This window comes from Corvus kubaryi, unplaced genomic scaffold, assembly GCF_017639235.1.
Source record: "Corvus kubaryi isolate FWS band 111438036 unplaced genomic scaffold, C.kubaryi_AGA036_p1.0 37334, whole genome shotgun sequence".
In the NCBI taxonomy this organism is placed as follows: Eukaryota; Metazoa; Chordata; class Aves; order Passeriformes; family Corvidae; genus Corvus; species Corvus kubaryi.
The window spans coordinates 4,597,699-4,611,955 of NW_024581108.1; the positions used below are offsets into that span (position 1 = coordinate 4,597,699).

General features: G+C 39.7%; 1 long non-coding RNA gene across 6 annotated transcripts in view; it reads right to left on the reverse strand.

The window, feature by feature from the left end:
- Window positions 1-1,743: 1,743 nt before the first annotated feature.
- Window positions 1,744-14,257, reverse strand: part of LOC121665568 — an 86,041-nt gene continuing 73,527 nt past the window's right edge. For 3 of the 6 annotated variants that reach the window (XR_006016404.1, XR_006016401.1, XR_006016402.1), the window contains 4 exons: window positions 12,773-12,844; window positions 12,203-12,276; window positions 10,989-11,077; window positions 1,744-4,637 (listed from right to left, as the gene is read on the reverse strand). This is a non-coding gene — a long non-coding RNA (uncharacterized LOC121665568). The remainder of the gene's footprint in view (window positions 4,638-10,988; window positions 11,078-12,202; window positions 12,277-12,772; window positions 12,845-14,257) is intronic. The other 3 variants (XR_006016406.1, XR_006016403.1, XR_006016405.1) reach the window with 2 other exon arrangements.

Below are 14,257 nucleotides of genomic sequence, written 5' to 3' on the forward strand. Positions count from 1 at the left end.
AGCCTGCTCCTGTGAGCTCTTTATTTATGGCTACTTTATCATCTGAAATAAGCCATGTTTTTCATTATTAGAAATATAACAGTCTAGCAAAATCTGACGTTGTATAGGAGAATGTGAATGCTTTTATTATGATGTCATTTTGCTGTAAGCACTGGAGAAATCAGATAATGTCATACTGTGTTACTCAACTAATAGGTCAAGTGTGATATAAAAGCATGAAGTTCAGAAAACCTCTCCTGGCACAGTGTGTTTTACTAAAGGACTAAATTACTCTGTTTCTCCCAGGACTTGAAAAGTTGGGAACTCAAGGTAATTTTTTTGTCTGCATCTTCTTCAGCCAGAGACTGTTCATATGTGCACAGCACCTGCCTGACCATGGGCTGTCCCTCAGAGGATTCTGTCACAGCTGCCAGAGGATAGGATAGCATTGTGTGCCATTTACTGCCTTGTGTACCAACCATTTAGCTTTGCAGAGATGCTCCAAGAGCTCACCCGAGGAGTGAGAGCTAAGACACTGACTGACATACCTGAATGCCAGTACCAGTACTGGTCACATACATTCAGCAGAACTAAGCTGCCAACTTTCTAAGTGTAAGGAAAAAAACTATGATGTCCTGACGTTGTTCTCAAATTCAACTCCTCACAGAAGGATAAATCAGGCTTTGCAGCAATTTACCTTAAAATGGGAAAGTGTAGTGGTTTGGTCCAAAATACTCATTACTATTTACCTTCTGTGAGATAAGAATTAGGAGAAATGCAAAGCAGGCACCAAACTTGAAAGAATATAAAGAAGTTTATTAACAGAACTAAAAGAAGAAAAAAAAATCATACCACACCTTCAGAACTCTTCTCCTCCCCCCACCTTTCTCCCTTCTCCCACTGACAGTGTAAAAAGACAACCATTGAGATGTTCAGTCTGTTTATCACTTCCATAATAACCTTGTTCAGTCCACGTAGGAAGAGGAGTCTCTCTTGCCCATGCTATGAAAACATTATCACAACGAGACAGCCGCCCAGGTTGGTTCTCTGGTCACATGTGAGTCCCTTCCCATGACTTGCAGCTTTTCCCACAACTGCTTTCGAGGGTCCACTCTTGAAATTACCGGGGTACAATTTTAAGGTTGAGCCATTCAGAAACAAAAGTTCTCTTCACCCATCTCTGGGAGCATTTCACCTCTAAGAACAGAGGCCCTCCTCTTTCCCTGGGACCAAAGGGTCCTCCTCATCTTCATCTCTAGGAACTGAGGTCTTCTCCTTTTCCATTTGGAGCAAAAGTCCTCATCGCTTCCATCTCTCCCTGTTCAAACTTCTCATTAAATTACAGCTGCTTCAGCATCTGCCTATCTCAGCGCAGGTGCTTTTGCTCTCAAGTACAAGTTAAACACTCCACCCCCCATGCCTTCATGAAATTACAACGGGTACTCTGATACATCATAGCTTCACAACTGAATTTCAGCTTTAAGCATCTCCTCTTTCTCTTCCCTCAGGTTTTCAGCTCTCCACAGCACTAAAAGGGTTAATCTCACCTAGGCCTTGCAGCTGGAATTTCGCTTATCACTGTCGGTCACATGACCTCTGCCGGACAGCGGTGCAGCTTCAGCTGAATCTTGGCCGCCCTGGAGAGGGGGAGCCGAGCTGCTCCAGCTCCTCCCAGCAGGGCTGGGGGGTTCCGCAGGTGGAACAGGGCCCATCGGCTCCAGGATGGCCTGGCCCGAGCAGGGCCTGGGCCGGGCCCACTGGCCCCCACACGGGGTCTGCAGCCACCTGTCCCAGCACTGGAAACGAGACAGAGCTCTGCCTGGGGTGTGTCTATTCTTACGTGTGGATCACAGAGACAGTCACAATTTTAAGTGGCTCAAAGAATTGTCCAAACTGGCCAGCTGATAGGTTCTGCTAGGTCACAGAGAAAGCTGTAAGCATCCCTTTGCAAGAACATCACTTCCAGGACTATGCTTGCTAACCCATAACATAAATAAAAAAAAAGGTGCAGCTAGCACAATCCATGTGGAGTCTGCTTAAAGGTCGAGTGTAAATGTATACCATTAAGTAGTCTCTTCAAATATCAAAAGTAGTTACCATGTTTAAAGGGCAGAGGATACAGTTATCAGGAGAAAAAAAGCCGTCCTTCAAAAGGTAAGTCCTGTTCTATGGAGAAAAGTAGACTTGACTGAAACCACTGTAAATAGGCCCACAACATTTCTGAAGAGTGACTTGCTAAACACACAAACCTAATAACTGCATTCACTTAGCCTAGAGGGTAATTGGTGAACTGATGGTGCCAACACATGACAGAGGTGTAAAAGGAGCAGCTCTGGATGAGAAAGCCATTGCAGGAAACCTGAATATGTTATTTGCCTCAATAATCAGTAAGGGAGAACAGCAAGGTTCCTATATGAGACCAAAAGTGTCTCCAGGACTGCATCAGGTCACAGTGTCAAAAAAATATTACACTTGGAACAGAGGGGATTCCCTCAAATATGAAATTCCCAGTAATGGCTCAGTGGAATCAATTATTTGCACTGACCTCAGTACCACAGGCAAGGAAAAACAAGATGAAAATATGTGAGAAAGGCTCAGACCTTTACCTACGGACCAGTAAACCAGAAGTGCTGCAGCGAACAAACTGGTAGAAGCTATGAAAAGAACCAAATTACTTAATGTGGGGAAAAATATGTCCCTCAGAGAGGGGTTGACCTGATTGTTGTAGAAGACACTCATGCCCCCAAACCTGCTAGAGCCCCATGGAGGGATCAGCATGTTCATTTTTATGAGGAAACCCCAACAGCCCAGTTCAGTGTGCACCCTCCAAGGCATGACTGTGTCCTGCCTACCTTATTGAGAGACCCAGCTGTGTTAGAGTCACCAAGATCTACTGCACCCATAACTAATATTACAGAGCTTTGCTTTTCTTGTTGGATGGAACAGAATTCTCTGTACTTCTGACTTATTTTGAAAGCTGCAAGCCAAACCTCATATGTATCAATTAGACTGTGAAAATGTACTGCTGGAGTTGCCTATGGATTATAACTTAATGATAGATTGCTTGCATGCTGTAGAGAGACATAACAGAATGTTATTGCCATTGTTCATCCTTTGGAATTCAGTCTGAGAGTCTGAGCTTGTTAATCAGCAGTTCGTCCTGCTTGTACTCGCGAGTGCTCAGCGCCAAGAGTGAATTTCCTCTCTATGCTTTTGCACTGGAAGCTTTGCCAAAGGTCTTTTGTTCACTATGTCAGTCAGCTGTGCTCTTGCCTTAATTGTGCCAGTAACTCATGTCTGGAGATTATTCATTCTGCTCTGGTGCAATGAGCAGCATGTCAGCCTGAAGCCGGTGGAGACACTGGATCTTGTGTACACCCAGGTCAGGTCTGGGGACACCAAATGTGATTCTGGACCTTTTTTCAAGTGCAGCCCTGAGCAAGGGGATTTTGAAGGTGTGCTGAGTCTGTAAAAATGCTTATTTCTGGATACAAAGTACAAGGTATACAATAACTCATGTTGTCTGAGTGCTCCTGCTGTGCAAGATTTGATCTCATGATGAGATTTTTTCCAAGAGGTTTGTTTAAGATCATTACCAAGAAACTATAAAATTACTGTCAAGGAAATTATTTTTAATAATATCTACTACGAAACAGTAGCTACACCAAAACTAATGCAACTTTTAACACAAGTATTTTTTTGTGTGTCTAGGGGTGTTTGTTAGATTATGGCTGTACATAACTTTGCAAAACCAATTGCATATCATGGGCTAATTCTTTTAAAGAAAAGATCAGATGATCAGCTACTCTTGGCCAGATTGACTATCTTGCTTTACTTCTTTCTCAGAAAAATAGTAGAAAGAGCGTGAAAGAAAACTCAGTTAAGGCAAAATTCCCAGAATTTAAAAGAAAAAAAAAATTAAATCATAAAATGACAGAATGGTTGTGTTGGAAGGTACCCTAAAGGGACATTTTCAATTATGTCAGGCTGCTCAGAGCCCTGTCCAGCCTGCCCTTGAATGGATCCAGATCTCCCACTATGTTACTGTTTGAAACACCTCTCACCCTTCCCATGTCTGCCCAGCTCAGTACAAAGTCCTGCAAATGAAAAAAAAACTCAAAAGAGATCCCCCAAAAAATAGACACTGGCTGATGCCTTTCTCTCCTAAAGGAATTGATGTCCTGTCCCAAGAAAGGTTTAAAGCAAGATAATGTTTTCATTAGCTATTAAAAGTTTGCATGAAAACAATATGGTACTTCTTTTTTCTTGTTTTTTTTTCCCCTTTCCTTTTTTTTTCTGGGTTTGTTTCTTGGTTTGCTTTTTTTTTTCCACAAAACTACTTTTGAAATAGTGTTTTGTTGGCATACATGCTGTTCAAACTTATATACTTGATAAAAACTGCAATAACTAAGGGGCAAACCTTACAAAGTAGCTCATGAGTAAATGGAATTTAATGGGGTCAATTATCCCCACATGCTTGTGTGCAGGTTTCATTAATATTAATAAGTGGTAGACATGCTGTTGAGCTGAAGAATAGGTTGTCACCGGCCTCTACATGCTGTTTTGTGTGTGCTGATTTAGGATTATTCAAGAGAACACATTCATTTCCAAATGTCTAACATGTCAGTGGCAGAAAAACCCACATTTGCCCATTATACCTGCAAGATACAGAAAGATTGAAAAAAATAGGTTAAACAACTGAAACAGCACAGATTCAGTTTGTGTGTTCTCCATAATGTAGACTCACATTACATGCATGTCTCTCTATAAATATTTAATGACATGGAAATGAGTATGTAGCAGGGTGGGTTCTTCCCTCTAAGGGTTAAGTTCCATTTCTGCAAATTGGTTTGTGCCCTATTTCTGTTCCTATGTCTCTGTGCATCTAGACATTTTCTTGGCATCTCTAACTCTTCTGAGGTTTCAGGAGATCTTTGGAGATTTGCTAGTAATTGACCTGTTTGGATTGCCCATGACTGGCATTTGCTAAAAGATAATAATACAGTCCTGCATTTTGTTGTTAAGTGCTGGTCGTGTTATTAACTTGTGGCCAAACCAGAAGAAAGGCTCAGGAGACATCATTTTCCCTCAGACAACTTCATTTGGTTCTTACTGTAATCTCCATTATAAATGAAGCACTTTGGTCTCAGCTGAAGGGAGTCACATATTCCTTAACTTGTCAGCCGTGTTTGGCCAGTAATGAATACAGCCACTTTGCTTCATTTTTTTAAGCTATTACTGTACACGAAGGGTAAACAATCAACATCACATCAAAGTCAGATGATTTAACCTTCTGCCACTTCCCTAACCACTAAAGAGTTCCTGCCAGGGCTAGCTGAGTATTGGAACATGTGTAAATGTTTTCTGAGAAAACAGAATTATCAAATGAAGGAAACCTGATGTTTTCTCCTCAGAAAACAGGAATAATTAATAAGATTAGATCTACCAGATCCCAAAGGAGTCTGAATGAAGCCCATTTGGTTTAGTTTTATCATGTAGCAGGAACAAATCTTGCCCCCAGTTACAATAGCATAGTTCTGGAGGAACCTTCAAGTTTAGTTCTGCTATAATTTAAACTGCTACCGTCTCAGTGTAACACATCTGATTTCAGCATAGTTCCTCATCTTTAGCACCATCTTTAATAGCCAAGAAAATTAAAAATGAAAATAGAGTCTGGAAACAATGAATTAACACTAGCCAGATAAGCATAGGGAATCTACTTTGTGTAATACAAGAATTAAATACTGCTGATCTTTGCAAGTAGCAATGACAACTCAAATACAATGCCTTGGGGCCTGCAATAACCTGGAGGCTAATTAACTGCAGAGAGGGCTTTTTATATTACACTTTGTATTAAATAAATTCAGCACAAATCCATGGAGACCAATAAGCATTTTTTAGGCAGTCTAGCTAAATTTTACCCTAAAAGTGATCAAGCTACATAGAATTCTGGCTTGTGAGATGTCTGATTAATATATTGTCCTCCAATAATTTGGGTGCTTAGGATGAAAATAAGAGCAAATAAGAGATGGAGATAGAGGAACTCTTCTGTTCATGACTTTGTATCTCTTTAAACATAGTAGTAGTAGAACTATATAGGAATTTTACTTCAGGGGTTTTAAATACTGCCCTAAAATGTGTCATCATATCACCAGAAGCTGATATCATCAAGTGAGGAAAAAAGGAAAAGAGAGGAGGCATAGCTTAATTTTAAGGCTCATCCTAGTCCCCCACTCTCTCACCATCTCCCAGTGACCCCCAGAGAAACATTCCAGCAGGATACAACCACAGTGCTGGAAGGCAAAGTGCTGGGCACAGTAGGGGTATCAGCAGAGAACCTCTGGGGGGAAAATAAAGTCCTGCTTTTTTCATAAAACATCTGATCACAGTCAGCCACTGGGGTGCATCCAGATTTGTGTGCAGTAAATATGGCATCAACTAAGCCACTGAAAAATGCATACTAGAAATGAATGATTTCTATTTTGGTCTCAAGGAAATGTTCAATTTCTCTTTGTAGATGTCTTTGTCTTCTTGTCATCCTCTCCCACACGTACTCAAGAAGACTAGAAGCAGAGACAAGGCACCTTATCTAATTTGCATACTTGGCTTAAAAATAAGATATTGTTCATTTTTTTATTTCCAAACCAGCAGGTCTGTGAATCAGAACTGGTGAGCTAAGTTTTATGTTATTATGGTGAACTAGGCACTCTTTCTGAACACTTCTCATGCAGTTATAATACATTCAACACAGCAAGCTGGGGAAGCAAATAGAATCTGGCTTGAATCTCTTTAGAGCCTTCAGGTTAAAAAAGTTTCCCAGTAATTCTCTCCATTAAAATAGTAAAACTCCTTAAAAGAAAATCTGTCTCCTTCCAGAGGAGGTGTCAGGTATGTTCACCACCACTATGTGGTGCAGTCAGTGATGTATTGAGAGATCTGAAATATCAACAGGAGCACCTCAAGCACATCAGCATAATCTTTGCAAGACAAAGCAGGATAAGGCAAAAAGGACTACCAGATTATCTGATATCCTGATCCCAAATTTGAAAGAAAAGGAGTAGACACTGGTGGGGTTCACAAAATTATAAAAAATAAGCCTGTCCCTCATATAGAATCTTTCACACAGACACTGGCACTCTCTTTTGGAAAAATGAAAATTAGCCACCAATACAAGTTTGTGTTTAGGACCTTCACAGAATAACTGCAGAAATTTATGCAGGGAGTAGATCAGAGAAACCTTATCTCTTCTCAAGTTACAACCCCACTAATAACTTGTCAACCTGCATCAGGAGGGCTTTATTCACGAATTAACACACAAGCTGTTTGCCATCAGCCAGCCTCAGCTGTTCGCAAATGGAGGCAGGCTGGTTTCACCCCTCATTCTCCTAGGTTTTCTTACATATTATGGCTGAGGCAAACTTGTCACGTTTTAATTTCCGTACAGTCAGAATGGAAAAACAAAGTACCAGAAAAGTAACAAGGATTTATATGCAGCTTCCATTTTTAACCATTGGTGCTTGGGGTGTTTTTTAAGATTTCTAGAAGTTTCTCAGAGTCAGGGTTAAGATAAATGCACTGATCCCTGGAATTCCTGTGTTATGCATTGTTTGCACTGTTGCTCTGTCTTGACAGAGAGGTCATCATGGCATCTCCCTGCTGACAGCATCCTGCATGTCACCACTGGCAAGGTTTTGGCTGAGGCCACTGGACAAAAACCAACAGATAAAACCATGATTCCAAAGTTTGGTTGTATTTCGGGGTTTTTTTTAAATGAAGAGCTGAATCTCATTAATAAATGTATGGCTTTCAAAAAAAAAAAAAAAAAGAAAAAAGACGAGAGTTTCTCCTGTAGTCAAGAAGCTTCCTTAATGAGATCCAGACAGATTTACATTTTTTAAAAGCACAAGACTTTGGGGTTTTTCCATTTAAATCATCAACTCCTGCATAAATTACATTTGTAAGACCCACTGGCTCCAATCAAAGGGTATTTAAGAGCCTGTCTGACTGAGTTATGAAAGGACCAGGTAAGAGGAAGTGGAAAAAAAGGATAAGCTATAGAATATCCATTAATAAGCTGACTAATATTACTACAAACCTGATTTCTTACTTCTTTGGCTTCTTTCATGGAGATTTAAAGATAATTGTAGCAAAGGCTCAGGAAGAAAAACTAAAAGAGACAAATCCTGCAAAGAGAAGTCTTATTTACAAATGTTTAATATTTCTTCTGGCTTATTGTAAATAATTTATGAGGTGCTTTTCAATATTAAAGTTCTTCGTTAGTTCATTGGAGACATGGTCAAGATTAGTAATGAACTAATTGTCATAGAAAAGAATTTATTGCTAACAGTCTCCAAAAAATCAGCAGTTTGGCTTCTGTGGGTTAAAATGAGGTAATGTAGCAAAGTCCTGACTTATGAGGAAATAGTATTTTAGATCACAGACAAATAAGATTAATGCTATATCCCATGCTGTGCTGAAAGGGATATCTTGCATGGTTAAAAAATATATTTAAAAACCATCTAATTTCCTTGGGTTTTCCTATGTTTTACCTTTTTCTTTTTTTTTTACATAAATGTTTCCTGTTCCAATAATGTAACTTTTCCTTGTCACATAGCTTGCATTTTCCTCAGCTTCAGTAATGAAAATTAATTAGCTAAATTTGCTTTTCTAAAAGCCAACTTCTCATGCAGATTTTCACTCAGGACTGGAAATTAGGACTTTGAGGACAATATCATGTAGGGTTTTGCTTCTAATAGATGGAAATATTTCTACCACTTTTTTGTTTTCCAAAATCTTGGTAAATATTGTCCTTGAATTGATCTGGCAAATTGGTTCAAACTGAACTTGTAGAAAAACAGGAGCTCTTTCAGGGTAATGTTTCATTTCAATACATTTTCACATAGTTTTTTTGGTTTGGACAAATAATCATCACTTAAGGCAGTTAATAACAGATCTGTAGGCAAGGCAGATGGATCTGAGTAAAGCAAGAACTTCCCTCACTGGCTGCTGTACCTTCCCCTCAGTCTTTGAAAAACTTTTACAACAAATTTCAGCCCAAAATCAATTCCAAAACAAATACCAAAAGGCTTAATTAATCACTTTGGTTTGATTTGTATGTGTGATTCTGTTTTAAGCTGGTTGTTTTCCATCTGGTCGCAAACACCGTGGCCTTTTTCAAGTTGTGAACATCAAGAAATCTGCAGAAATTAAAACTATGTATCCAATTTGAATTTTTCATATTTTTCATCTGTTATTTCAGGCTCAGAAGTATTAAATAGCCTCATGAAAGCATGAGGGCCCCAACTTTCTTCTGTGATTCGCCCAGCTTGGACATAAGAGAGCACCTAAGTCAAGAGATTCAAATAGAAAATACTGCTGGATAAACTGTGATAAATGAGACTTCACAGTGATGTATTGGAGAATAATATATTGTAAACTGGAAAAAGTAGGAGGAGATTCAGCACATGGCAAAAATCAATCACTAAAAATGCATATTTATGTGAAGAGAAACCCCAAAGCTTTTCAAGTTAGTTTTGCTTTATCTGTGGATGCCAAGAAACACCAGGCAATCTACAGTTACTGATCTTCACTCTATTAAAAAAAAGGGGCCATACAGTCTTCTCTGGTGGCCTATAGCACGGTAGGAAACATTTTTATACAGATGTAAGATGCTACTCATGAATAAATATTTCAATTTTAACAGAAGGGGTTACTTCCCAAAAGAAAATATTGTATTACTAACCTTCTACTAGAGTTTTTGTGTTTCATCTTGGCTACAAAGCAGTCATGCTGTGCCACAGCCAGGCTCCACCCTGGTGACACTGGCTCACAAATACACTCCTGTTTTGCTTGCTTCCTGCTGCTCCCAGAGCAGTTCTGCCTAATGTCACCTTTTTTTTTTTTTTTTTTTTTATTCAGAACCACCTTTTTTCGTTACTTAAAGGAGAATTCCATCCCCAAAGCCCCACACTGATGTTCTCTGTACCTCCACAGCTGTCATGCCACTAGCTCCACTTCCAGGGCACTGACTACTGATGCAACAAGCAGGCAATTCCTCCACTCCCACAGAGTGACCAGGAGAACCAGAAAGGTCTCTTGACTATATTACCTTATGGCAAATTCAGAGACTTGGACCCTCTCTCATGTTCACAAGACCTAACCACTTCCCCATAACTGTCACAATCTCTTTAGCATTTGGAGAAAATTAAACTACATGCAACATGGCAAGATCAAATACTAAAAGGGCAATTTTTAATTTAATTACTGTAGACATAGAAAAAGGAGTTCTTTAAGGAAGTCTGTCAACTAAGAGCTATATATAACTCTTGAGGGATTCCTTAGTGATTTTCCTAGTAAAACAGATTTCCTTTAAAATACACTTGTTTGCTACACGGGGTGGAATTATTGTAAAATCAAACAGTTACTTTTCAAAAGTCTGATCTGACGTGTGATGATAACAGAGCGGATAGTAAATACACAGCCCTTAGTTTGTCGTATTGATCTGAGAAACATGACTGGGCATTGCAGAGCCAGTGTTTGTATCTACTGAGAAAAGGGCCAGGATGAAGTGTTAACTGCTAGAGTTAAAGCTCTTTCTTTCATTGATTTCAGTAAGCATTTTTCCAGATCCAAAGCCTTTCTATTAAGTTCAGTGCTCTTTCAGTCAGGGCTGTGTTATCCATTGAAGCCAAAGAACAGCAAAGCCTGTCTGATCTTTTTGAGATCTGGCTTCAGTTAAATAATCCAGTGGACCCTTCTCTGAATTAGCATTGCAGAATATGTGCCAGCAGAGAGGGGACTACTCAGCTGAGAGTTACCTGGGAGCGCTCCAGAACAAGGAAGCCAACAGATCATGCAAGCGGCATGCAGCCCTAATTTTGAGCTATTACAAAGTAAAGCAAATTTCCTATCTTTCATTTCTTTCCAGACTTAGATCAATTTATTTCTTCTTATATTTACATTCCCATTATTTATTTCTGAATTTCTATATTAAAAGGAAAAAACGTTACCTGATTTAGTGCTTAATTTTTTTAAGAGCGGCATTACTTCTATTGAGCGACAACTCCAATCTGCACTGCTGTGAGCATTAGCAGAGGATCTGGGAAGAGACATTCAGAGGGATGAATTCAGAGGTGATAGTGTAACATAAACTCAGGAATAAGACCCACACACACTTTGTGTTAAGGTAAACCATAAAAGAAAGGAGCAGAAGAGGAAAAGCAGTTAAGTGAATGGTATGTAACACCTAATCTAAAGCACATTTATCTTTCCTTCAGCACACACAAAACTTTTGCTTAGTTTCTTTTTATAGTTACTGAATACTGTTACCCACATTATTTGAAGTTGGAATTTACTGTGTGGGGACTTAAAACCTTATTAAAATCTTAAAAATAGGCTTTGTAATAAAAATATTTAATAATTTGCAATATACACCAACTCTTACTCTCCTACTATGTTCATCACATTTTCTCCCGTGAAGAATATTATGAATGTATGCCAGCCACAGAAATACATTTAATGTACTTATACCAGAATAACAGTGCTTAAGCACCTTCTTACTACTTCAGCTCTATTTCATATACATGGGTATGTTTGCTCAGCAACTCAGCTTCTGAAAGACAAAAATAAATTTACTCATTTCTACAGCTGTGAAAAGATTTCTGAAATATGGAAAATTTTAAGAGCTCCTTCACTGAAAAAAAAAAAAAAACCCGCAGGATTAAAGAAATCCAGGGAAAGAGAAAAGATTAACCTAGAAAAGGCAAACAGGCAAGAGAATAAATCTGAGCTTCATTGTGGCTTTCCACTTCAACAGAGGATTCTTATAAGGCCCTGGCCACGGTGCTCCAGCTCTCACAGGTAGGAGGACAGGGGTGGGCATACGTCTCCAATGTGCACAGCAGCCTCTGTGACATTAGTCAGGGCCACGGTGCAATTGTTCCAAGGAGGAGGAACACGTGGTCTGGCACAGAACCGCATTTTTCTCTCCGCTTTCCTGCAGTTACCGCACGGAGCACAGGAGTCAGAGATGCCATGGCACCGTAATGGAAATAAATGTCTCCGCAGAGCCAGCAGTGGGAGGTGGGAGCAGGAAGCATCCTCATCCCAGCCTCAGCGGCCACGTAAATCTGTCCCCGTCAGGAGGGCTCCGGGAGGCGCTGGCACCCGCCGCTCCCCGGGAGTCAGTGAGAGTTCAGGTGCTTACTGTGTCATCAAGCCTGACCTTCAGATGCGACACGGCCAGCACGTTTGTTTTCCCACAGCAGTGATTGCTTCAGTCAATTATTATTGCCCATCCTGGAGTGCAAACACATAAGGATTTGATTTACAGTGCAAAATATACATCCTGAATTTACTTCCTCTTTTGTTTTTGGTCTGCCGTACCGTCTCCAGCTTAAAGGGGTGACAGCAAATTATTTCAAAGGTAAATATATCTACATATGAGGAAGGCTAAATATCAGTCATTCAGGGCATCCTGAGATGAACACTCCATATACCGTTGGATGTGTTGTGTCAGATGTGACAATATATTTAAAGGGTTTTGCATTTTGTTTTAAAGTGCTCTTTTGTCTGCTCCTACCTAAAAAAAATCATTAACAAATTTGTTGATTTGGCAATCTAACCATTAAATCCAGTTTAGCACAGATTTAAGATTGTACATTCAGTTCTTTAAGCAATGTTTAGGTATTACCAATATACTGAAAGATAGATGAGACAGCCTCATGGTAATACAGCTTTTAACCTTTCCTCTCCTCTACCATGACGGGGGAGAATTACAGTAAATGATGGTTACCTTGTCTGCAGTATGGACAATTGATTTGACCTCACTGCATCTGATGCTCTAATGGACTTCGTGGCTGAATCCCTGGAGATATAAAATATGTCCAAGTGAATTGGGGCAGGTTAAAGAACGGACCTGCTTTTCATGGCTGGCTCAAGCTGTAATAGATCTCCTGGTTGTTCTGAGAAGAAGATTAAAAATGATCAATATCCAAATCATTAAAAGGAAAGTGGTGGCTTCTGTAAATCTACCTTAGCTATATTTTTCTCCCTGCTGAATGCTGAGGGGGAGCCTAGGTTGGTGACATGAGTTTCTATAACAAATGTTTGCTTCTGTTCACTTTCTTGTGGCATGGTCCCTGTTATAGTAAGAATCAGACACTCGGGTGGCCTGAATCAGCATTGCTTTCCTGAAGTCATGCTTGTTTGCACCACGAGGAATCTAATGTTTAGTTAATATGGATAAAATGCCAATACTATTATATTTCTTGGACTAGCAAATAAAGGCAAGGACAGATTTCAGAGAATGATGGCAGCTATGATAACTGAATGTCCTTACAACTCTGCTAGCCCCAAATAAAAGGCCAAAACCAAAGGTCTAGTTTAGGGAGGGGAAAACAAAAAGATTTCCCTTGGCTCCTCTGAGCCCTTCATTTGGCAAAGTGTAATTCAACATCTTTTTTATCCCTGCCTACCCTCTCATAGGGGTATGTTTGTGCTCTTTTCCCAGCAGCCTCTCTTACATGAGCTTGTAACATCCCACAGGTCAGAGACCTTCCTCTCTGCACACAATGTGCCAGGCAACTTCAGTGGGATTACATACACCTACATTTCCTCCACTTCCTGGAAAAAGCCCAAGCCTTAAGAAGACAGCTGTACCACTGTTCCATGGCTGGCACACATACATTAAATAATTATTTAGTACACTTGAAATCCAAGAGAGCCCCAATCTTTAACCAGCCAAGTCTGACACTGTTGGGATCTGATATTTCCATTTATTTATGACAGAAATAAGAGGTAATCCCAAAGTCTGTATTTGAAGATGCAGTCTATTTTCCTACTTTTGAGAAATTTAAGGACACTGGAATTGGACTGACCTAGCTCCATTCCATTAAATTGAGTGAATGTGAAAAATATTCTATTATGAAGGAATAGGTTTTCAACAAATTGAAAAAATTTCCCTTTTTTTTTTCCCCACTTGTTTGTTGAACAATATTTTCCTTTTGTTTTTCACATGTTGCTTGTTTAAAAATATGGATGTGTAACAGTAGCCTCTGTAAGGAATGTCTATTTACCTACATGTATTATCTATCTTATATGAAGAAAAGTAAAGGCACTTTACAAGCTCTTTGCTTTTCTCTGGGGTTGCCTATGCCCTGTGGCTTGGGCTGAGCTGAATGCCTCACATCCATGAGGAGAAGAGACAACAACTGCTGACCCTCAGATCCAGCTATTCTTGTAGCTGGAAACATTGTCAGGGGCTGCAAGCATCAAGCTG